At 39.5% G+C, this 25287-nt stretch overlaps 1 pseudogene across 1 annotated transcript; it reads left to right on the top strand.

The window, feature by feature from the left end:
• The first annotated feature begins 20252 nt into the window (after positions 1 to 20252).
• LOC101007565 lies at positions 20253 to 22585 on the top strand (annotated as a pseudogene). Its single transcript, XR_002523328.2, has one exon. The product of XR_002523328.2 is annotated as a keratin, type II cytoskeletal 8 pseudogene (transcript).
• The last annotated feature ends 2702 nt before the right edge of the window (positions 22586 to 25287 follow it).

Here is a 25287-nt window from a genome sequence, read left to right as displayed (position 1 = left end):
CTCCCTCCATAGTTGACCATAGCTCAGTAACAAAATCTTTCTTTCCAATCATTTTATGTTTAACAAGCAGGAAGAAGCTTATTCTTCTATGAAACATTCAAAACATTATTTATTCTTTTGTCTCTTGCCTTCATCTTGTCTGTCATCCTTATACAGGATTTAAAGTTGAAACATCTGAACTACTTCATCCACCTCTACACACTCTGCTTCCTACAGAAGCTGACCTTTTTATACAACTGTTCAGACAGCTGGATGAACCTTTTATATACAGTAAATTTTCTCCTATTTTGAAAGCTTATACTGGCTTGTTTTCTGGCACCTACACTTTCACGTAGGTAATACATAAATGTGCAAGTCTGTGAATGCTCTTGAAATCCAGCTGGCAGAAAATGCCAGTTTATAAATAAAATTTACCATGCTCATTTCATTTTCCTTTATGTGAAATGTACTCTAAAAGGAAATAGCGTCTTGCTGAACAAAAAATCTAAGAACAAAATATACACAGCTCTCTGGTCTAATGAAAGTATTTTAAATGGGTAATAAAGCATGAAAAGAGAAAAAAATTATAACACAGATCACTGAACCAAATGATCAACTAAGGAGTCCTCTCTAAAGTAACGGTCAACATCCAGCATACACTTAGGGGGTTGTCAAGCAACAGGGATTTCAGCAGGATCCTTTCTGCTTAAACGAGTTGAAGTTCAATGAAACTGATATGAAACTCAAAGTCGTATCAGTGACATTCTACCATGGAGCAAATAACATTGTTACAAGATTGAGGTTCTTGTTCAGTGAAGTTGTAGTCACGGTATCAAACGCTTGGTTGCTTTAATAAAATAACCTAAAGAGAAATAGCAGCTATAGTTGAAAATGTTAAAAGAAATATGCTTTAAAGTACTTGATCTACCATCATTTTCCAGAGCAGGAGAACAGAAAGCCCCAAGTAACTAGGGATCCAATTCAAGAGGCCTCATCTGGGCAGGTCCTCATGCTCTGATTATCCATCTAAGAAATATCTCCTGCCACAATCAATGATCAGACCAATTACTTCCTTCTAAAGAGTACAGTAAAAAATAACTTCTAGTTCTCATTTCTCAAGTTGCCAAAACTTGGTGTAGAATATTTACTTGAAACTAAGACTGGTCTTGATTCTAGGCCAGGATCTGAAAAAGTTTTCCTATAAAGGGCTAAATAGTAAATGTTTTAGGCTTTGTAGGTCACATACAGTCTGTCACATATTCCTTGAGGGATCTTTGTATGTTTTTTGCAATCCTTTAAAAATGTAACAAACATTCCTAGCTCATGGGCCATGCAAAAATGGGTCACTGGCTGGATTTGACCCATGAGCTGTTTAGCATTTGCCAATCTCTGTTCTAAGCATTGTTCTTCCATTGTTCTTACCTGCTAATTCCCCTGGAAACTGACCACACACTAGTATAGCCAGCAGGAATCTTTGGTTTGAACAGGCACCCACGCTCAAAATATCTGCTAAGAGATTAAGGGAACCCTTAAAGGAAGGGCTTGTGGCCCACTTGTGGGGAACGCACTCAGCAGACAGCCTCCAGGTGTCAGCTCCTTCAGAATCAGCCTCAGCTGCAGAGAGATGCTTCACTCCAGATTACACCCTTTTCAGAGCAGCTTGTGTCCAGTAATTGAGCAAGGCATGAATATAAATGTCAGGCCACTGTGTCCCAACATGGACAATTCTGCTTGCTCCGCATTCCTTTCATAGGTCTTGATCCCTAATAAACACCTTGCACCGAAACTCTGTCTCAACATCTGCTTCTGGAAAGTCCAACCTGTGACAAACTTAAATTCTATATATGACAACTGAATTATTCAATATGCTCCACCAAATTAATGAATACCATTTTCCCAATTGCAAACCAAAAAGGTCACTTTCAGTATCACAACTGTATATAATCCTTTTGTTACTCTAGTCAACATCTTACATTTTTTCATTTTTTTCGTATCTAAACTTCAAAGAAGAGTAGAAACTAATTGTGATCTTATTCCTGTGTTTTATGAGATTTCTTACCTCTTTAGAAGTCCTTGTTTGAGTTTCAAGTTTGTGGTAAAGCCCTCAATCATTCTTCAATTCCTCAAAATTATTTTAAAGATTTTTCAACACAAAAGAGAGTTATTTTAAAGATTTTTCAGTATGCCAGTCTCTCTCCATTAACCTATCAAGTCTGCTCTCTACTCATGGGCCCTTCTCCAAGATAAAGATTTTTAATGATTGTGCTTTAATGTAAGGTCACTCACTCACATTGAGAGACACCATAATAAACAGTGCTATGAAACCTGTCAGTGTTTCTGTTGTAAGGACACCTGGAGAACGTTCATCATTAAATTGAGCAGTGTCATCTTCATGAGGCCATTCAGGGGCAATGTTTCTTATCTCACTATCAGAAATTGTTGTGCTTATCTTAAGCAATTTATTTTCTTTTATCTTACCTGTATCATGTAGAACTCATCACGTGAGAAGGCAGTCCAGTGGAGTGGTTAGACTGATCCAGACTGCTTCATAGCCTAGCTCCGCTGCTTGTTTGCTCTACAACTTTGAATGAATTACTTCAACTTTCTGTACCTTACTTTCCTCATCTGTAAAATGGTAATAATAGTACCTTCCTCACAGGGTGATACCAAGAGCTAAATGATGTATATAACATGTACGTAATACTTAAAGGTCCTAGCACAGAGAACACATTCAATAGCTGTTAAATTATAATTTCCTTTTTAAATTGGACTACTTAAGGCCAAATTCGTCTTACTTCATGCGGTATATTTTATGTTCTCTGCTCACTTCCCATGTCTTTTTTTTTTTTTTTTTTTTTGAGATGGAGTCTCGCTCTGTTGCCAGGCTGGAGCACAGCGGCGCGATCTTGGCTCACTGCAAGCTCCGCCTCCCGGGTTCAAGCGATTCCCCTGCCTCAGCCTCCCAAGTAGCTGGGACTACAGGCGCCCGCCACCATGCCTGGCTAATTTTTTGTATTTTTAGTAGAGACGGGGTTTCACCGTGTTAGCCAGGATGGTCTCGATCTCCTGACCTCACCATCCACCCACCTCGGCCTCCCGAAGTGCTGGGATTGCAGGCGTGAGCCACCGCGCCCGGCCACTTCCCATGTCTTTTTTGCACTTGGTTTTCACTGTGCCTTAAATTTCTGAACTTCCTCTTTTTGAAATGTATAATATTCATCATCTTTTTCTGATTATAAAATTAATAAATCTGTAAGGTCTAAAATTTATAAAATCTGAAATTATATAACATTAATTATTGATATAAATACTATTTATTAAATACTTGGTATATGCTAAGCACTATGCTAAACGTTTTGCATATATTAGCAAATTTAGCAACTGTATTGTTATTTTCTTCATTTTATATATGAAGGAATTAAGACCTGGAATAACAACAAAATTTAACCAGAATCTCACAGTTAGAAGTTGGACCCGCATCTATTTTACGATTTCACCATCCTAAGATAACTACTGGAAACATTTCAATAAATTTTCTTCACTTACATGTGTTCTTTGCCTATAAGTACATATACAATACACATATTTTTAATTAAGAAACTTTATATAATTTTAAATTTATTTATGGCTTCATGTCATTAATTAGTATTTAAATAGAGGTTTTAAGAGCTGCATAATACTCTACCTGTTTGCGTCAAAATGTGTTTGAGCCAGTTGCCTCAATGATTTTGCCAACTTCGATTTTTTTGTTTTTTTAATAGAAGGGGTCTCACTCTATTGCACAGGCTGGGGTACAGTGGTGCAATCATGGCCCACTGCAGCCTCTAACTCCTGGACTCAAGTCATCATTCCACTTCAGCCTCCCAAGTAGCTTGGGACTACAGGCATGCACCATACCACCACACATAGCTAATTTTTTTTTTTTTTTTTCATTTTTAGTAGAGACAAGGTCTCACTATGTTGTCCAGGCCAATTTTCTTTATAAAGCTTTGACAGACATTCTTAAACATGGAGTTTTATTAACACTTCCAATTATGTATCTAATATCCAAACTGGAAATATTAAGAGATCTGAACATTTTAAGATTATTCACATTTTCAAAATGTATTCAAGAAACATTGACCAGTTTATTCTCATACCAAAGGCCAAAGGCCTTATGTATCATGTCCAAAGTCAAATTTTGAAATATGTGTGTATGTATTCAATCCTATTGGATTTTTATTGGAATTGTATTATAAACATAAGCTCACTCAGGGAAAAGTAAAATCTTTACAACCAAGAGTATGGCATGCCCCACCATTTATTCAAGTCTTCTTTCATAATTCAGGAAAGCTTTATTTTTCTTTATATAGGTTTTATATGTTTGAGGTAAAATGTATTTCTAGATATTTCATAGTCTTTATTGTTACTGTAAAAGTGGTTTTTCTCCATTGTATTTTATACTTGATTTTCTATTGAATAAAGGAAAGCTATTTGGTTATGGTTTTATTCCTTTTATTAATATTTAACTTGTAACAGAAAATCTTATTTCTCGTATTAGTACTATTCACTGCTTAGATGGTTTTCTTGTATTCCTAGATGCCAATTTGAAGATCAGTAAAGAAGCAAATATTATCTACTTGCAGCTTCCATCCCCTCCCTCTTCCTCTGCCCTTGGACTTGGTGGAACAGTCTCTTGGAGCCTTGGCATTAAGGGGAGAGCAGGAATTGGTGTGGTCGGCCCCAGCAGGGAGTAGTATTTTCCCATTGACATGGTTTAAAAGTCCAAGCTCACAGCAGCAGCTATGCTCTCTGTGCCCTGGGCAGACTCTCCCACCACAGCCCTTGGGTAGCCACAGTTGTGGAAAGGTTCTGAGAGGGCTTCTCACAGGAGTATGCTAGAAGGAGATCATACCTGGTTCTACATGGCCAAGAGTGAACAAAGGAATAATAAATTCATTAAAGTACCCTAATATTTTTCAAAATGTAGACTATCTGTAAGGTGTTTTAGTCTTTAAAAACAACTGATTAAATCAAAAAGGACCCTAGTTTGCTGCCTTACCAAGAGTGAAGGTGTTTTATTATTTTTAAGACCACAGTAGCTCAAATATTATCCCCATATATTGACTTATCTTTGCTTCAGAAGCCATGTACACTCTAAGTTTGGGATTTTCTATGTGCTCTGGATATGTATGTTTCCTGGAGAACTGCGTATTGTGTTTCTAGTTTCATGAACTTTGTCTTAGGAAACCTAAAGCACATTGTTACACACACACAGACGCACACCCCTAATCTCAATGCTGAGGTCACTGCCTATGAGTTAGGAGAGTGTGGCTCTATCTCGTGCTCTGCTACCAGCTGGATATATGATCTTGGGAAATTCACTTATATCTCAGCCTTGCTTTTTATCTTTAAAAGGGAAAAAGTCAGGTGATAGTATTTCTAACATTCCTATGATTCTATAACAATCAATGCTCCAAACAGCCAACTTTTAGTTTCTCAAAGATGTATTATCCAGTTTATGGTTAGTTTATGCTTTTTCTTATCTTTTTCTGCCTACTATTAACCATGCCATTTGATAAAAGCCAGTCACAAAAGGTAAAGCTCCGAAAAGCCTAGATCATGAAATGTAAGAACGTCATATCTGTCTTTTTCTGAGTTTCCCATCAGATAGCTAACTGCATGGAGGCATCTGGATTCCTTCATGTGATTAGCATCCCTGCACCTGTTTTGTTCTCTTCCACAGCATTGCCACTTACTAAACTATGACAGCAAAAATCTATCCAACTGCTTGCTTTCAGTGCTGGGAAATGTATCTGGTTTAAGTAGGAAATTAAATGAAAATTGCAATAAATATTTTTAAGTTTATAGGCACTTATTATTTAAAGCTTAAGGTAAATCTATAGCAAAACTAAACTACTCTGAGTGACAAAAGGAAAATTACTCAAAATTTCATTTCTTAGAATCCTGCTATAACATCTAAACATTTACTACATCATTTTCCTGCCTTAGAAAATACAAAAAAGGCCGGGCACGGTGGCTCATGCCTGTAATCCCAGCACTTTGGGAGGCCGAGGTGGGCGGATCATGAGGTGAAGAGATCGAGACCATCCTGGCTAACATGCTGAGACCCCGTCTCTACTAAAAATACAAAAAATTAGCCAGGCACGGTGGCAGGCGCCTGTAGTCCCAGTTACTCGGAGACTGAGGCAGGAGAATGGCGTGAACCTGGGAGGCGGAGCTTGCAGTGAGCCGAGATGGCGCCACTGCACTCCAACCTGGGTGACAGAGCGAGACTCCGTCTCAAAAGAAAAGAAAAGAAAAGAAGAAAAAAAGAAAAAAGAAAATACAACAACAAAAAAAATAGTCTCCTCAATGGGTTGTATCACTTACACATCACTTACACATCTTCAAGGAATTATAGAAAGGGCATGTGTATTAGTCGGGGTTCTCTAAAGGGACAGAACTAATAGGATATATGTATATATGAAAGGGAGTTTATTAAAGAGAATTAACTCACACAATCACAAGGTAAAGTCCCAAGATAGGCTGTCTGCAGGTTGAGGAGCAAGGAAGCCAGTGGTGGATCAGTCCAAGTCCCAAAACCTCAAAAGTAGAGAAGCTGCCACTGCAGCTTTCAGTCTGTGGCCAAAGGCCGGAGAGCCCTTGACAAACCACTGGTCTAAGTCCAAGAGTTCAAAAGCTGAAGAACTTGGAGTCTGATGTTCGAGGGCAGGAAGCATTCAGCACACGAGAAAGATGAAGACTGGAAGACCTAGCAAGTCTGCCCTTCCATCTTTTCCTGCCTGCTTTATTCTAGCCACAGTGGCAGCTGACTAGATGGTGCCCACCCAGATTGAGGATAAATCTGTCTCTCCCAGTCCACTGACTCAAATGTTAATCTCCTTTGGCAACACCATCACAGATACACCCAGGAACAATACTTTGCATCATTCAATCCGATCAAGTTGACACACAATATTCACCATCAGAGCATGTTACTATCCCGGTCAGAAAATGAAGACCTGACTCACCCATGCTGAGATGTCAAAACAGTTTATGGTTATTTTCTTCCACATATCCCTCATGGAGAGATCTTTTGAAATGACAACATGGTTATGCATTATGAGTGCTTACTTATCAGCTCTATATGTTGTCTTATGAGGTAATGAACTATTACTATTTTATTTCATGGTTATTTTATCTAATTGAGTCAACTAACCTCCTGTTCTTTCACATAACACCTAAAGCTTTGAAGTTGCATATTATTACACACAAAGAGAGGAGAAAAGAGCAAGCTGCCAATGTATGTGATCTGCTGAGCCCTGCTGCCTTTCCCCTGCAGACAGGCAATGCAGGGCAGAGGAGGAAGACTCTAAACCAGATATCTTGTGTTGAAACACACTACCCAGGAAACACTGCGCAATCGGCATACCCTCTATGCCTCTGACCTATAAAATGAGAATAATACTGACATTGGCCTCACAAGGTGGTAGTAAGGACTTGAATTGATTGATGGCTCCTCCTGATACATTGCGTGTGCTATATAAGCATTTTCCCATATCTTCCTTATTGGTGCCCTGCTCCAGCACCCTGGGCTTCTTTAATTCCTCGAATATGAGGAGCACACTCCTTCCTCTAAAACTCTGCAGTTTATTTCATAACACTCACCGCATAAATAATTATGTGTGCATTTGCATGACTATTTGCTTAAGGTCTGCCTTCTCCCCTGGTGTAACTTCCATGAGATCAGGAACTCTATTTTGTTCCTCACTGCATAACCAGGACTATGTCAATGCTTGCAATGGATGCTCAATAGATGTTTGTTGAACATGGAGTGAATAAATAGAAAGCCTAAAATAATAAAAGCATCTAAATAATTTTTAAACCATTATTGGGTTTGCTAAGTCTTCATGGTTTAAGTCAGTTCCTTATCTGCAGTATCATATATTACCATATCAAATCTCAATTTAGCTTGAAACCTTAGAGGTATCCTTTCACATATTTTCTTTCAAAGTGCTTCTTGAGAAACCATATTGCAGAAGTTAATCATGTCTTTTAGAGAACTACATAAATATAGGATCCCTGAGATTACTTCATTTTTTTCTTCTTTGGAAGAAATACCATGAATGAAAATCTAATCAAATTGGATCAGTCAGTAGTAAACACAGTGTTCCCAGAACAAAACTTCTTAGCAGATGATGCAGGACTTTGAAGCTCAATGTTTTTCCCTTTAGGAAGCAGAGACAAAACTCGAATAAGTTCACTGTACCCTAATGATACTGTTATTTTGGTTTAGGGAATGCAATTTTTAATGAGGATGTACATGCAGAGCAATAAAATGATGTTTTGTAGGAACTATATATTTGATTTTTCACATTACTACTATATTATTATAATACTACCTATGTAAAAAAAATTAATACCCTCAAAGAGCACTTTGAACCATTCTGGGAGAGGATTTTATATAAAAATATTATTCAAATCATCATTCAAAATACACTTAGAGGGTTTAGTAAACCTCTGACCACAGGGAAAGCAAATACGTTTGTCAAAGGCTCTGTTGAGATAGCAACCTCAGAAGGCATCACTATGCCTGCCTTTTATTCAGTTCATTCAAATACACAACCTAATTACACATTTATATTTTTCACTTATTTTTTACCTTACTATACATTTTCATTTATATTTTCCCTAGCTACCTTGCTACTCAAAGTGTGGTCTGCAGACCAGCAGCATTGGCATCACCTGGGAGCTTGTTAGACATGCAGCCTCTAAGACCACACCTGATGTACTGAATCAGAATCAGCAATTTAACAAGATCCCCAGGTGATCTGTATGCACATTACATTTTGAGAAGCACTGCTGTAAATAGTTTTACCCAAAGCAATGAGAGTTAAATTAAGAATTTCAGTGCAGAGAAGAAATATAGTACTTACGAAAAAAAGTGAATTTGTTAAACAAAGTGCAGGAGAATGGTCATGTAGCAGCTGATGGCATTAGAGTCAGACAGACTTAGCCTCCAGATCTGCCTCTCACCACCTTGTGTACATCAAACACTTCTTAGTCCCACCACACACCCTCTCAATCTGCCATTTTACTCCAGCCATTGCTGTGGGAACCAGCACTGCAAACCTGTAACCTGGTAATACCTGACCTCAGCTGCTCTAGGTAGCTATCACTTTCACCCAGGGTTTCACTGCTGCCCCCATGAGAGATGCCTTTGGGAACCTGCTCAGTCATTCTGAGCCATCTACATGCCTTGAAGTCAGAATTCTCCCCCATGGGGCAACCCTTGGCCAACCCTGAATGACAGCTGCATTCCATTCTAAGGTGCATTTTATGAGACCTCTCAGAGCATTCCCAGCAGAATAAGCCCCATTTGCCCATAGCAGTGGCTAACTGTATATAGAACTGTGGCTTTCTTCTAACCAGCAGAATATGCAAAGACAATAGAACGTCACTCTTGTGATTACATTATATTATATACAGCTCTCTCGGTAACAGACTCACTAGTGATTCTCTCTCCTTAGCTGGCTCTGAATAATTAAAGGGTCATGTTGGGAAAGCCACATGGCAAGGAACTGAGGGTGACCTCCAGGAACTGAGAGTAGCCTCCAGCCAACAGCCAGCAAGAAGCCAGAGCCCTCAATCATGCCACAGGGAGGTGAATTCTATCAACACCGCAAGTGAGCTTCAAAGCAGATTTTTCCCCAGTTGAGCCATTGGATAAGGATGCAGCCTACCAACACTTTTATTCCAACCATGTGAGGCCCTGAGCCGAGGACCCAGTAAGCCATGCCCTGCATCCTGCCCACAGAAACTGTGCGATAATTAATGTGTGTTGTGTTAAGCTGCTAATTATGCAGCAACAGAAAACTAATATACCCTCCATTTTATTCTGTAAGCTCCATGAGGTTAGGGACTGTATCTGAAATGTCCAGTGCCTAATAAGAGTGACACAGAGCAGTTGTTCAATAAATATGTTATATTTGACTTTCCTAAAACAGAATTCACAGTACACATGTCTAAAAGTATATTCTTCCAGCATTAATATGGTATAAAAACAATAGCCATATATTAAATCCCTATTATCAGGTCACATATTATACAAATTATAACGCAAACAAAACAGGCAATCAAAAAGGAAACAAACCCAGAAATAGTGTTTGCTTTCAGTACTCCTAAGTGCCTGACCAAGATTTGCCTCAATATTTTGTCTCAAGGTTTAATGCTCCAGGCTTCAATCACAAAAAGACACAATTAACATTCATTTCCTTCTAGCCCGTTTTCCTATACCTTAAAAAAAAAAACAGCTGAGAACATACTATGCATAAAATTGATATCTGGGTTATTTCTTTCAATATCCTATTATGAGCATATTCCTTGTCATAAATCAGCCATTTTCAGAGACACATTTGAAACGCTAGGCCTTGCATGATTTTGGTAACGTTCTCCCAGCATTCTCTGCCTGATATTATCTTATATAAACAGTCAGTCATGCAGAACAGGTGTGACACAGCTGACTTCTGCTTTGGTGCAGCCAACTAGACCCAAGTTTGCTAATTTTAGTCACGTCTCCTTCCCCTCATCAGAACACTGATTCAGTGTTCCAGATGAAACCCTAACACAGTGAACATCACAACAGTCTAGTTTATAATAAACTTAAATCCTCTTCTGGCCTAAAGCTCCTTGCCAAGGCCTGTTATAACTACTGCAACAAATTGATGCTAAGTTGTTTTATATACATATATAAACATTGGTAATTTGGCCATGGACATTCACTTCCTGGATGAATTTTTCATTTTCTCACTTCATTGCCTTAATCTCAGTATGGATTTCCTATCCAGATGTCATATTCAATGTGTGCCAATAACTAGCATGAGTTGGGCTCCAAAACCACTTGCTTATACTGTTATCTTGTTTACTTAGTGCCCTTTTACAAAGCTAGTGACAAAAAATGATTAAATATTCTAGGGAGAGGATAAAAGACACAAAGTCAGAGCTATTGGTTACTGTCAAAAGATCAGAATCAACAGGTGTTTGGATCAGTAAGTCTAATTACTTACTTTTCCTTATTGAAGGGACTTTCTAGCCAGAGAGAATCTACTCTTACTGAAAATCCACCAAAAACAAACCAAAACAAAAACCTTCTTCAGAAATAAAAATTTCATCCTTGTTTTGTTATTGGTTCTTTGACCAGGAATGGGTCTTCTCTTAAATATCTCAGGGTTTTTCTTTTTTATTTTTTTAATTAAAGGCCATTTCTCTCATTTGATTTCCCAAAAACATTGAGAACAACAGCTAACGTACAGTCAGCCCTCTATATCTGAGTTCCATATCCATGGATTCAACCAACCATAGATGAAAAATATTCAGGAAAAAAATACGTTTGTACTGAACACGTATAGATTTTTCTTGTCATTAGTCCCTAAACAATACAGTATAACTGTTTACGTGGTATTCGCATTGCATTAGGTATAACTAATCTAGAAATTATCTAAAGTATACACAAAGGTGTGTGTAAGTTATATACAAATACTATGCCATTTTTTAATTTTTTTTTTTTTAGACATGGGGTCTCACTATATTGCCCAGGCTGGCCTTGAACTCTCAGGTGATCCTCCTACTTCAGCCTCCCGAGTAGCTGGGATTATATGCATGCACCACCAACCTGTCTTTACTATGCCATTTTGAAATAAGAGGATTTTGGCATCCTGGAGGGGTGGGGGGTATGGGGGTTTGGCACCAATCCGCCATGGATACTGAGGGACGATTGTACTTGAAAATGGTAATCAAGTCATCACTTTCAAGCCTGTTGAATCCAGCGCTTCATCTACTCCACACCTGCACCCACACAGCTGAATGTGTCTGAAGGAAAACACATAATTGTACTGATTAATCTCACTTTAAATTCATGACCACCCATTTCCAAACAAAGCTGACCCCTCCATTCGAACACTTAAATCTAATTCCATCTCTCCTGCTCAAGGATATAACTCCCACAATTGCCCCTTCCTCCTACATGTTTTATTTTCCCATCTGTACTCAACATGCAATATATCTATAATTTTTTTAAGGCACTCACAATCCCACTTTCCTGTCCTGGTATGACCCCATATCCACACTTTGAAACAAATGAATAGACTTGCTCTGTCCAATTTCTCTCTTCCTGTTCTCACTTAAACCCACTCGGAGTATGCTTTTGCCTGATTGCTCCATCAAAACTGCTCCTGCCAAGCTTTCCAATGAGCTCCACAGTGGAAATTCAGATTCCTCATCTTGCTTGACTTAGCAGCCTTTGACGTGGTTAAATGTTATTTCCTTCTTGAAGCACTTTCTTCACCTGACTTCTAGGACACCACATGGTCTCAAAAGCTTCCTCTCAGTCTTGGCTGGTTCCTTTACTCCCCAACCTTTTAATGTTGGAAAACTCCCAGGCTCCCTTGCCCTGGAACTTCTCTTTCCTATTATCTGTCTATATCTCTAGCTTCATCCCTCTATCCATCTATCATGATCCCCATTCAAGTCAGAACAGGCTACGTCTTCCTGGGTTAACAACAACCAACCTCCAGTCCCAGTAGCTTAAGAAAGATTTCTCACTCATGCTCCCTTTCAGTTGTGGTTTGCCTGGGTGTTCTATCCCATGTTGTCCTTTCTCTGGGACACAGCTCATAGAGCAGCTACCATAAAGAGTACTGCCAGCTGCTGTGACAGAGATAAGAATGTGACATTGTGCATTAATTACTAAAGCTTCCATCCAGAAGTAACACGTATTATTTCCACTTGATTTTAGTTGGACAGAGCAAGTCACAGGGCCATAATGAGTAGGAAAATACAATTCTAACATAAAACCATATTAGAAGATGAAATGGAAATATTTGGTGAATGACACTAGTGATTACCAAAACTCCCAAATGTATATCTCCTGCCTAGGCTTCTTCCTAAACTCTTTTTTCATGTACCTAACTCTCTGGTCAGCATCTTCACTTAGATATCTAACTAAAACCTCAAACTGGCCAGGCACAGTGGCTCACGCCTGTAATCCCAACACTTTGGGAGACCGAGGCGGGCAGATCACCTGAGGTCAGGAGTTCAAGACCAGCCTGGCCGACATGGTGAAACCTTGTCTCTACTAAAAAATACAAAAGTTAATCCCAGCACTTTGGGAGGCCGAGGCGGGCAGATCACGAGGTCAGGAGATCGAGACCATCCTGGCTAACACTGTGAAACCCCGTCTCTACTAAAAATACAAAAAAAAATTAGCTGGGTGTGGTGGCGGGCACCTGTAGTCCCAGCTACAGGGGAGGCTGAGTCAGGAGAATGGCATGAACCTGGGAGGCAGAGCTTGCAGTGAGCTGAGATCGCTACTGCACCTCCAGCTTTGATGACAGAGCAAGACTCCGTCTCAAAAAAAAAAAAAAACAAAAGTTAGCCAGGCATGGTGGTGTATGCCTGTAGTCCCATCTATTTTGGAAGCTGAGACAGGAGATCACTTGAACCCAGGAGGCAGAGGTTGCAGTGAGCCACGATCGTGCCACTGCACTCCAGCCTGGGAAAAAGAGTGAGACTCCATCTCAAAAAAAAAAAAAAAACAAAAAAAACAAAAAAAAAACTCCTCAAACTAAACATCTTCAAAACTGAGGTCTAGTCTTCTCCTTACTCCAAACCAAACCTCTTCCTACAGTTGTTTAATCTCAGTTCGTGGCAACTCCATGAACTCCATATATAAGCCTCGTGAGGGTTTATTGTTGTATCCCCAATGCCAAACAAAATGTGTGGCAAAAAGTAGGTTGAACAAATGACTTGATGAATAAATATTGTGTTTTTGTCTCAGGTCACGCTCTGATGTCTTCACATCTTTAAAAAATGGTAAAGTAGAAACCTTACTTAAAAAGATTCTGACTAACTGAATATAATGATCAACACCGTAGCTCAAGCATACAGGACCTGTTACTATACCAAATATTGGGTTGAGTTCCTTGCATTCTCTGCCTCCCCCACCCAACAATTAGCCTACAAGTGCTGTACTAGTGGTTCTCTGACATTGTTAGCCTCCTGAATCCGAGCCTTCACTGCCTGCATCCCCTCCCTCTTCATCCCATATGGCCATTCTCTCTCCATATGTGTATACAAACCTTTTGGGAATCCATTGCATATGTCACATTTTTTAAACAGGTTATCCTGTGATCCCCGTTTAACATTTCTAAGACCATTTACTACAAGGTCGATTTTTCTTTTAGAACTTATTATATTTACTTCTGGACTCAACACATTTTTTCTCATTAAGCGTCTCAAGTCATCTCTCCTTACTCATCAGACAAATGCCATGCCAGCTGAAGAATTTTGTGTCCTAAAAGCCTAACTTTTTAAAGAGCTATTTGCAAATTATTGTTATTTTCTGGATCTGACTGACATACCAGGTGAGAGAGTTGTCAGCTGTTAGCTGACAGTTGCAAATCCAGAGGCCTTAAGTCAAGACTCCAAATAAGAAACACAGCAGCCCAAACTAAAGGTACTATTTCCAAATACATGTCAAGGCATTTGCTTCCCTTTTTAAAAATAAGATCAGATTATATATAAAGTCTATTATTCCATAGTGTCTCTTTCATAAGGTCTGTTATGGTGATAAAAATCAATAAATATATGTAAAGTGCTTAGAATAGTACAACTCAATTTAAGTATGTGTTGCTATTTTCTTTTCCTTAAGATGACTAATTATTTAATAGTCTAAGTGGGTACTATATTAGGGTTCTCTAGAGGGACAGAGCTAATGGAATAGACATATATATGATGGGGAGTTTATTAAGTATTAACTCACATGATCACAAGGTCCCACAATAGGCCATCTGCAGGCTGAGGAGCAAAAAGAGCCAGTCCGAGTTCCCAAACTGAAAAACTTGGAGTTCAATGTTTGAGGACAGGAAGCATCCAGCATGGGAGAAAGCTATAGGCTGGGAGGCTAGGCCAGTCTCTCTTTTCACATTTTTCTGCCTGCTTATATTCTAGCTGTGCTGGCAGCTAATTAGATTTGTGCCCACCCAGATTAAGGGTGACTCTGCCTTTCTCAGCCCACTGACTCAAATGTTAATCTCCTTTGGCAACACCCTCACAGACACACCCAGGATCAATAATTTAATCCTTGATTGAATCCTTCGATTCAATCAAGGTGACACTCAGTATTAACCATCACAGGTACACGCTCTTAAATTATAATCCAAAAGATAATCTTCATGTGCTGTTATTAACATTTTTAATCTTTGGTAGATTAAAATAGGATTTAAGTAGTTTAAATTCACAGTGTAATTGTAACTATACATATGTTTGGAAACCTGGATATATCAATGCAGCATGTGAGACAGGAAAATAGTTACGTTCCAAAGACGGTACAGATCCAATAATTCTGTCCTGTTGGAGCACATAACAGAAGAAAAACACAGGGGAGGTAACACTGAGACCTAATAAAAACAACCAAAAGGAACTGCCCAGCTGAGAGGTAGAGACTCAGACGCAGCAGTTTTGGCCGCATAACTGATTGACTAAGCAACCTGAAGCCAGTCGTGAATCGGTGTTTTATTCAGATGTGAATAAAGATGACTGCCCCAAATTTTAGTTACCCCAGTGTGAAAACATTCATTTTTCACTGTCAGTCAGTCAGAAAATATAAATTCTGTCTTAGCTATGTCTCCAGACACACTCTCAGCCATGGCTGGAGTAAGCTTTGATTCCATCTAGGCTGGGAATGTAACCTACTCCCTGCTTGTTTCCTCACACTGTACCACGGCCATCCCAATACAGGCCTCCAGGAGGCACTTGTAACCAAGTGCATGAATTCTTCCAGTTCTTCAATATTCTTAACTTCTGTCTTCATTCTCCTAGGAAACCTTTCTAGTCCAAGAAAAATTATTCTGTAACGGTAGCCCTCCCACTGGCCCACCCATTATGGAATAATGCATCATGACTTTGCTAGGTTGGGTGAGTTTGTTCAAAGATCACACGCAGGCCTTTGGTTTCGGGAAAGGTAGAGAGAAGGGGACCACAATTTTGAAAGTAAAAGGACTGAAATTATTTTTTGTGTGCAACACTTGAGGGAAGATGTGATTTTTAAAATAGAGCTTAAAAACCTAAACAAACAAAAAATTGTTGGCCCTCATATATGTATAGGTTGTCCTAAGGAATGCCTTTATTGCTTTACATAGGACAACCAAAGTTCCTGTTGAGACCTTAGGTTGACCCTTTGTCACTTTTCCCACTGAAAGTTGCTTTTGATGTTCATTCTCACTGATTTTTACCTTCAATCAAGCCCTTGGATATGATGTTAGCCATTGCCACTATCAAATACCCTAGAAGAGTGGATATAACCCTTTTTTGATCATGAGTTTCTTTGAAGTTCCAATGAGATATATGTGTATTGCTGAACCTACACATACGTATATATCCTTATGCTTTGCTAACAATTTCAAGGATCTGCTAGATTTTGTTCAGTAAGGTCTTCTAGGTGAAGAAGAGAGAGCCCCTTATAGCTCTCTCACTGCTATCCTAGGTCAATTAGATTAGTCTGGTAATCAAGTGGCTTTTTGTGAACCAGTAACTATTGAAAGCCAAATATCAACAATTCGGGAAAATTGTCTTTGACTTCTTTATTTGGAAACACTCTGTAAAGAGAGAATTTTTAATTACCACACAGGACTGATGTTTTATTTGTAGCTTGATCACCAGGTAACTGCTTCATTCATTCATTTCATTTACTTTTACTATCATTACCTCACTTTACATAATAATATTTAACAATTACTGTAATCAGGACACTATTCACACTTTAACCAAGTATCTTTTATGACACTCCTGAGAAAGAGATATCTCTTCTGGATAACCAAGCCAGAGAAGAATAGTTCAATAGCTTTATTACTGTGATAGTGAAAGTTGATGTCAATGCTAAATTGATGACTCTCTATCCTAGGATCATCAAACCACACCTTTCTCCTTTACAAAAGTTAGCAATACTTCCACATTTGCTAATTTCATAAATGATTTAGTAATATCAACTAATACAAAGCATTTGCAAAGCATCTGAAAAAAAAATCATGTTCATACCAAATCTCATCAAGCTTAAAATTTCATGTCCTAAATTTAGAATATTATATTCACACAAACTACCTCCATTTTATTGTAAATAAAGTGTCTATCGATGTCACCACCATTGTCATTGTTGCAATTGTCACTCATTGGTTCAAGCTTTAAGATCACAGTGGCCCCTAGTGGTGCATTCTTTTTCTTTTCCCCCTCTTTCGTTCTGCTTCAAATTATCAACAGGTACACACTGAATACACATTGATTACTCATTATAACAACAACTTTATTAATGAAATGCTTACTACCACCACTTCCCTAAACTTATAGAAACAAATTATTTTGGAATTTGAAATCTCATATTTTGAAAATATGTGACACGAAAATGTTGACAGAACGGAAGCTCACTGGTAATATTTACTGACAATGAAAGTTCTAAACTAGAATATAAAAATGAAACATTTCTTTAAAAATCAAGAAATATAAAAGGCATGCTAATAATATGATAATGGCCATCCCAAGGCAATAACTCAAGAATTAACTGTCTGCAAATAATCATGTGTGTAAGCAATACCTTGACTTTGAAGTCCTTAAAAATGCAAGCTTGAAGACAAGGGAGCTAATCATACTAATTAACTCACTGTGCCTTGTAACAAATTAATTTTGAGTAAAGGAACAGGCAACTAGAGAGAAAGTCCAAAATCTCAATTTGTTAATCTGAATAGAACATAAATACTCTCAGAATTTACTTGGCCTTTAGAATAAGAGTAGAACCAGGAGGGTGGGAGCAGTGATCACTCCACGCTGACAGCCTGGAATTGTTATTTATGACACCGTTTTTCAGTTCTACGTTCCAATGGGAGAATTTACCATATTTGGGCAGCAGAACATGACAGGTTGACGTAGGCTATCCATAATAGGCTCCACCCTCAGAGAACTAATCTAACCTGAAACTTTAACAAGTTCTTCCTATTACTAGGAACAATAGCTTAGCTTCTGTTTAAAATGTGTTCCTGACAGGCAAACTTTGTAGACTAGGTCCTGCTCAGTACTGTCAGCATTCATTTTTAGTCATCAAGTTGTAGGTAAAGGTCCTTTGCATATCTGCTACCATTCTACAAAGACTATATCAACATTCTTGACTTTTTCTAATAAATGCTGATATTTTGAATATTTACAAAGTAAAAATATAAAGTAAGAGTCACTCCTTACTCCTAGAGGATCTAATTCTTGTATCTGCCCATTCCTGTCTCCTCAACTTCTTCTTACATAGGTTTGAGCCTCCAGGTCTTCAAACATATTCAGGTGTTACTGGCTGAAAAGCTGTGTTTCACTGATGTTACCACATCTCTCTCCAGCCACCATCCTCAATGTAGCCTTCCTTTCACAAAGTTCTTTAAAGGATATTCTAAATACAGTGTTTTCATGCTCCCACACACACACACCTTAAAATTCCTGTCATAACCAGCCCCTCCCACCCCACATTCATAAATAAAAATAAAATAAAATAAAATAAAATAAAATAAAATAAAATAAAATAAAATAAAACCAGGCTTCCCAAACAACTTTTATTCTGAAATCTGTCAAGGCTGACCGATGACCTCACCAAATCCAGTAGTGTTTTCTTAACCCTTAGTTTTCAAGGCCTGTCTGTTCTAGTAGACATTATTGACTACCATCTTCTCAAAATGCTTTCTCCTCTTGGATTCCAGGACACCACATTTCTCTGATTTTCCTCTTCCTTTTACAACTTCAGGACATATATCATATATTCTCTGTCTGAGTACTATATACTTCTATTATGTGAGTGACTACAGTATTGACCACAATTATGTGTATATTTTTTCTTTAAGGAAGAGAAGAGAATACAAGGACAATGGAATGATGAGGGAGAGGGATAACAACGTACTTATTGGCCAGTTACACCTTTGCGTGATGTCTGCAAAGCACACCCCATTCTGAGTAGCTAGATATGTGGTTTAAAGGAGAACTTGGAGACTCACAGGACATAGGAGACATCTGGCCTTCTGAGAACAATTGGGTGCATTCTAAATAGCTCCTGAGCCCCTAGTAGGCCTACTAACAGATATGACCTTGGGTAGACTACACTGATTCATAGCCTTTTCTAATAACTTATTTGTTTTTAACATTATCATTTACTGTGTCTAAGATTTCTATTCAACAAACTTTTAAGAAAAAAAGTTTTAAACTGTGAAACCATAAGGATATGCTCTGACCATTTCTGAAATTATCAGGTGTCAGTCTGACCAAAATTACATGCCCTGAGTATATTCTTAATATTAAAATTATAAATGTTTTGTCCTTTATTTAGATATTCAAGTAAGCAGAGGAAGCCACATTCTCTAAAGGCAATTAGAGGAAGCTTGTTGAAATGATCATTTTGGTTGTTTTCATTCTGTTATGAAATGCCATTCTGTTATAAAATGTCATTCTGTTCATTTCATTCTCTAACAAACTTCATCCTGTTAGATATCTCAGAACTCAAACTACGAAGAACTTTAGAGCAAATGAGTAAGTTGATTGTGAAAACATGATGCTCTGCATAGCACACTGATGGCCTCTGTTCAGAATTGTTTTGTTTCCGTTTTGTTTTTTAATAATGAAGGTCAATTAAGCCATAAAATGATAATCCAAAAGAATCCCCTATGAAAGATTCAAGGCAGGCCCAGAAGAGGTGATACTAAAATTGAAAGGGAAGAGCAGCTCTACTGGCCATCTAGAGTAAGTAGGAGACACAGGCAGTAAATATCCTAAATCCATCTATTAGCCTGCATCCTTCCACCTTTCTGGTCCTCTCTTAAGATGATTAATTGATACCAATAACTTCTTAGGGTGTTTTTTTTCCCTTTTTATGTACATATGAATGTATGTATGTATTTATTTTAGAGATGGGTCTTCCTATGTTGCCCAGGCTGGAGGGCAGTGGCTATTCACAGATGCAGTCATAACACACTATAGTCTCCAACTCCTGGGCTCAAGTGATCCTCCTGCCTCAGCCTCCCAAGTAGCTATGACTATGGTGCATACCACTGTGCCCAGTTAACATCCTGTATTTTGATATACGAGCTTATTTTTTCCACACTAATAATCTGTATTGTCCTTTGACTTAGAAATTCTGCAGTCTCATTTGGAGAATGGGATATGAGCAGATAATAAAAGTTGGAATTCTTCCTCTTCCACAAATGTATTATGTAATTATAATAATTTCTATCATTTCTGAATGCTTACTCCATATCAGATACCGTGTGAAGCACTTTGTAGACATTATCTCGTGTGATCACAACTATTCTGCGTGGTAGTATTGCCCTTAATTGATTGACAAGAACCTGTGACTCAAAGAAGTAAAAAAAAAAAAAACCTTGCTTATTTCCTAGTAGGCAGATTCAAATCAATCAATACAAACTCACCTAGGAAGTAGCTGAGCTAAGATTCCCAATCTGAATTTTTTTTACCCTGAAAGAACACGCTTTTCTCAACTAAATTAATACTGCTGTTCACCATATTTCTGATGTATAATCACTGGACATTGGAGTAGACACATATTTTTAGCACCCTAATCCAGATAAGGAACTTTAAATGCTCAACAGCCCAGGCTGTGTATCCCAGCATGTTAGGAACCAGGAGGGAAGTTAAGAATACTAAAAGAAATAACTAGACCAAGAAGCAGCTTATCCGCCCCTTCTGGAATCTCTGCCTGGTTCAGCCCGCCTGCCTCCACTCCTGCCTCCACCATGTCCATCAGGGTGACCCAGAAGTCCTACAAGGTGTCACCTCTCTGCCAGGGGCCTTCAGCAGCCACTCCTACAAGAGTGGGCCCAGTGCCCTCATCAGCTCCTCGAGCTTCTCCCAAGTGGGCAGCAGCAGCTTCCAGTGTGGCCTGGGTGGAAGTTATGGTGGGGCCAGCAGCATGGGAGACATCACCACTGTCACAGTCAACCAGAGCCTGCTGAGCCCCCTTAACCTGAAGGTGGACCCCAACATCCAGGCAGTGCGCACACAGGAGAAGGAGCAGATCAAGACCCTCAGCAACAAGTTTGCCTCCTTCATCGACAAGGTACAGTTCCTGGAGCAGCAGAACAAGATGCTGGAGACCAAGTGGAGCCTCCTGCAGCAGCAGAAGAGGGCTTGGAGCAACATGGACAACATGTTCCAGAGCTACATCAACAACCTTAGGCGGCAGCAGGAGACTCTGGATCAGGAGAAGCTGAAGCTGGAGGCAGAGCTTGGCATCATGCAGGGGCTGGTGGAGGACTTCAAGAACAAGTACAAGGATGAGAACAATAAGCATATAGAGATGGAGAATGAATTTGTCCTCATCAAGAAGGATGTGGATGAAGCTTATGTGAACAAGTTAGAGCTGGAGTCTCCCCTGGAAGGGCTGACTGATGAGATCAACTTCCTCAGGCAGCTGTATAAAGAGGAGATCCGGAAGCTGCTGTCCCAGATCTGGGACACGTCTGTGGTCCTGTCCATGGACAACAGCCGCTTCCTGGACATGGACAGCATCATCACTGAGGTCAAGGTGCAGTACGAGGAAGTCACCAAGTGAAGCAGGGCTGAGGCTGAGAGCATGTACCAGATCAAGTATGAGGAGCTGCAGACGCTGGCTGGGAAGCACGGGGATGACCTGCAGTGCACAAAGACTGAGATCTCCGAGATGAACCAGAACATCAGCCAGCTCTAGGCTGAGATTGAGGGCCTCAAAGGCCAGAGGGCTTCCCTGGAGGCCGCCATCACAGTTGCTGAACAGCCGGGGAGCTGGCCATTAAAGATGCCAACACCAAGGTGTCCGAGCTAGAGGGTACCCTGCAGCAAGCCAAGCAGGACTTGGAGCGGCAGCTGCGCGAGTACCAGGAGCTGATGAACATCAAGCTGGCCCTGGACATCGAGATTGCCACCTACAGAAACCTGCTGCAGGGCGAGGAGAACCAGCTGGAGTCTGGGATGCAGAACATGAGTATCCATAGGAAGACCACCAGCGGCTATGCAGGTGGGCTGAGCTCGGCCTAGGGGGACCTCACAACTCCCAGCCTCAGCTACGGCCTGGGCTCCAGTTTTGGCTCTGTTGCGGGCTCCAGCTCCTTCAGCCAAACCAGTTCCACCAGGGTCATGGTTGTGAAGAAGATCGAGACCCGCGATGGGAAGCTGGTGTCGGAGTCCTCTGATGTCCTGCCCAAGTGAACAGCTGCGGCAGCCCCTCCAGCCTACCCCTCCTGCGGCTGCCCCAGAGCCTTGGAGGGAGGCCGCTGTGCAGGGGAGCACAGGGAACAGGAGACCCACCTGAGGCTCAGCCCTAGCCCTCAGCCCACTGGCAGGGGAGTTTACTGACTGGGGAACCCCCTTGCCCATGCCTCCAGCTACAAAACAATTCAATTGCTCTGTGTGTGTGTGTGTGTGTGTGTGTGTGTGTGTGTGTGTGCGTGTGTGTGTGTTTTCAAAATAAAACCTCAGCTAGTTCTGCCCAAAAAATAAATAAATAAATAACTTAGGACAAACAGCCTTACTTCTCCCCTTCTATGGATAATGGCCCCCACTGTTTATTATAAGATGTGACTTGCCTTAGTAATCAGAGAAAACTCAATTGGGAAAGAATGGGAAGCAGTACTATATTTTGAAGAGACACTTTATCCATATAATTTTCTGTGAAAGCCTATTCCTATAAGCAGGACTTGGAATGTGTTGCTTGCTCTCATAATCATCAAAACCATGAAATAAATACATCTTTTATAAACCTACAGGCCAGATTGGCCTCCATCTTCCATTCTAGGCACTCCTGCTAATGCCAGTAAAAAGAAGAAAATTAATTCATGCCTTAATTAGACCAAAATTATTATTTCTCAGTGGATCTCTTAAAGTAAATCTCAAATTGATTTGTGGTGTGTGTGGGTGTGTGTGTGTGTGTATTTTAAAAGCATAATGAGGTCATATTTTCTCAAATGTGCGCATTTTGGCACAAGCAAGTCTACCAGAAGTCTTCTGAGAACATAGCTTAGTAGATTATACAATTATTAAAGATTGACCTCCTCAGTTGTGTTTAATGAACTGGAAATTGCATTTTTAACCTTGGCTGATGTGCTGTCTGATGTCAATCGTCTTTTTTAAATCTATCTGAAATAGACAACAAATTAAATTGGTCCAAAAACTAATTTATTAGGCCAGAAGAGGGGCAAAAACAGCCAGTGGTAATGGAGAAAGACTTCAAGGAAGATTCGTTCTGAAGTCATGTTAAGAAGATGGCAATGGCAATGAGAATGACTGATTTACATACACAGTCATGAGAACTATTGGCGGAGGGGAAATCCTGTAGCAGGGCCTTGAAGCCCTTGTAACTTGCATGTAATACAAACATGTACTGAAAGCCCAGTGAAGACTGCTACACACCAGACACAGTCCCAACAGTGTGAAACGTATATTCTCAAGCCAAATTATACCTAAAACAAGTCTATCACTAAGCTTACAACACTTTTTACCATTGTCTATCATTGCATTTTATAACTTTCAATGTAAACATTTTGTACATATCTCCCTTACCAATCAATTAACCATTTCCATTTCAAACAGAATCTATTTGCTGCACAGTATTTCATGTGTTAGGAAAAGTAAACATCTTCATTAACTTTATAAAACAAGCATCTCCATAATGCCTCCTTTGTTTTGTTCATACCATTTTTTTCTTCCTATTCCTTTTTAAGGATATTATTCAGTTTGCAAAAGATTTTCTAGTGAATAAACTTGTGACCTCTGCTTTCCCCCCGCCCCCCCCCCCCCCCCCCCCCCCCCCCCGCAAGCTTCTTAATACATTGCAGGTGAGATATATCTGTGAGTTGAAGCTACTTGTATGAAATGTTGGAATAATGAGTGAGTGCAATCAATTCTGCAAAACAGCTGGTCAGTTCTGATAGGAGAAATATAATCAATTTAACAAATTGGACACACATTCCACTTTAGACACTGGTGCAAGGTGTCCCATTGACTCAAGAACAAACAGAAGCCAGCCTCTGTCCTCAAGGAGCTTGGAGTCCTGGGGTAGGAACAAAATGTGTGTAAATGACTGTAAGTCCTTTGGTGTTAAGCTAAGAAGGTAAACTCGAAAGTTGATAAAATATGTTTGCTCAAATAAAATTATCATCTTTACTGGTTCATTTGGTTTATTTTAAAGGAAAGTAACAAGTTTATTTTTCAATACATAGAGAAGCATAAGAAAAAGAGGTGGGAGAGGCATTTCATAACTTGTCAATTTACGATTTTTTAAGTCTTATTTTTTACACACACACACACACACACACCCCACACAGGTGATGGGGCTGCCTTCCCTCCACTATCCCTGGCAGTAAGGCATCCCAGTGTGAACAGCCAGGGACCACACAAGGAAGGGGTCAGAGCAGGGCAGCACCCCAGCAAGGTCAGGAAATTACTTATTGGAGAATTGAGTAAATAAGTAAAGATATCAAGAATAATGATAACTAGGCTTTTCACTGTCAGAGAACATGAGGTACAAATTTGAGAAGAGGGAAGGAGAAATAACCCCTGCAGCATTAGATTGGAATTAAAGTTTGTCTGGACGAACTCATGGTTTTCAGTGTATACCTAGATAGATACAGAGAATATAGAGAGATGAAAATGTGTATATACACATGTGTATGACACATTATGTGTGCAGATATGTATATATTATGTAGGTGTGTATGCATGTATGTATATACTTGCATAGATTTCCTTTCTCTGACCACTGAGAGGGCCTAGGGGCAGCAACATCTCAATAGCAATAAAGCACACCAAACACACAGATCTTGACTTTTGAATGCCACTTCTCCATTTAAAAAAACAAAAACAGGACATCTTAGATAAATGGCTGATTCCAGGGTGGTTAGCGGCAAGGAAAGAAGACGTGCTTGTGCACATCTTGGTATATCAGGTTTAGGAAGCTGTCACTGGTCAAATCAGGGACAACTTTGAACATCAAAATAAATAATCGTTGCAATGGATCATAACTAATCGATGTAAGTCTCTAAGTACACACTTATATCAATACATATGTACATATACACATACATACATCTTTACATACTACTGAATGGCAACTAATAATGGCATTTGGCAAACTGTTATGCTAACAATTAACTCAGGCAAGAAACATCAATGGAGGCTAAAACTGGTAGATAAAATTGGGATGAGTAGATTTTTACACAGTCTCCAAGTGACTCTCCACAAAATACCTATTGTTACAAAGGGAAAGAT

Source organism: Papio anubis, chromosome 7 (genome assembly GCF_008728515.1).
Source record: "Papio anubis isolate 15944 chromosome 7, Panubis1.0, whole genome shotgun sequence".
NCBI classification, from domain to species: Eukaryota; Metazoa; Chordata; class Mammalia; order Primates; family Cercopithecidae; genus Papio; species Papio anubis.
This window is presented reverse-complemented; position numbering and strand designations above follow the sequence as displayed.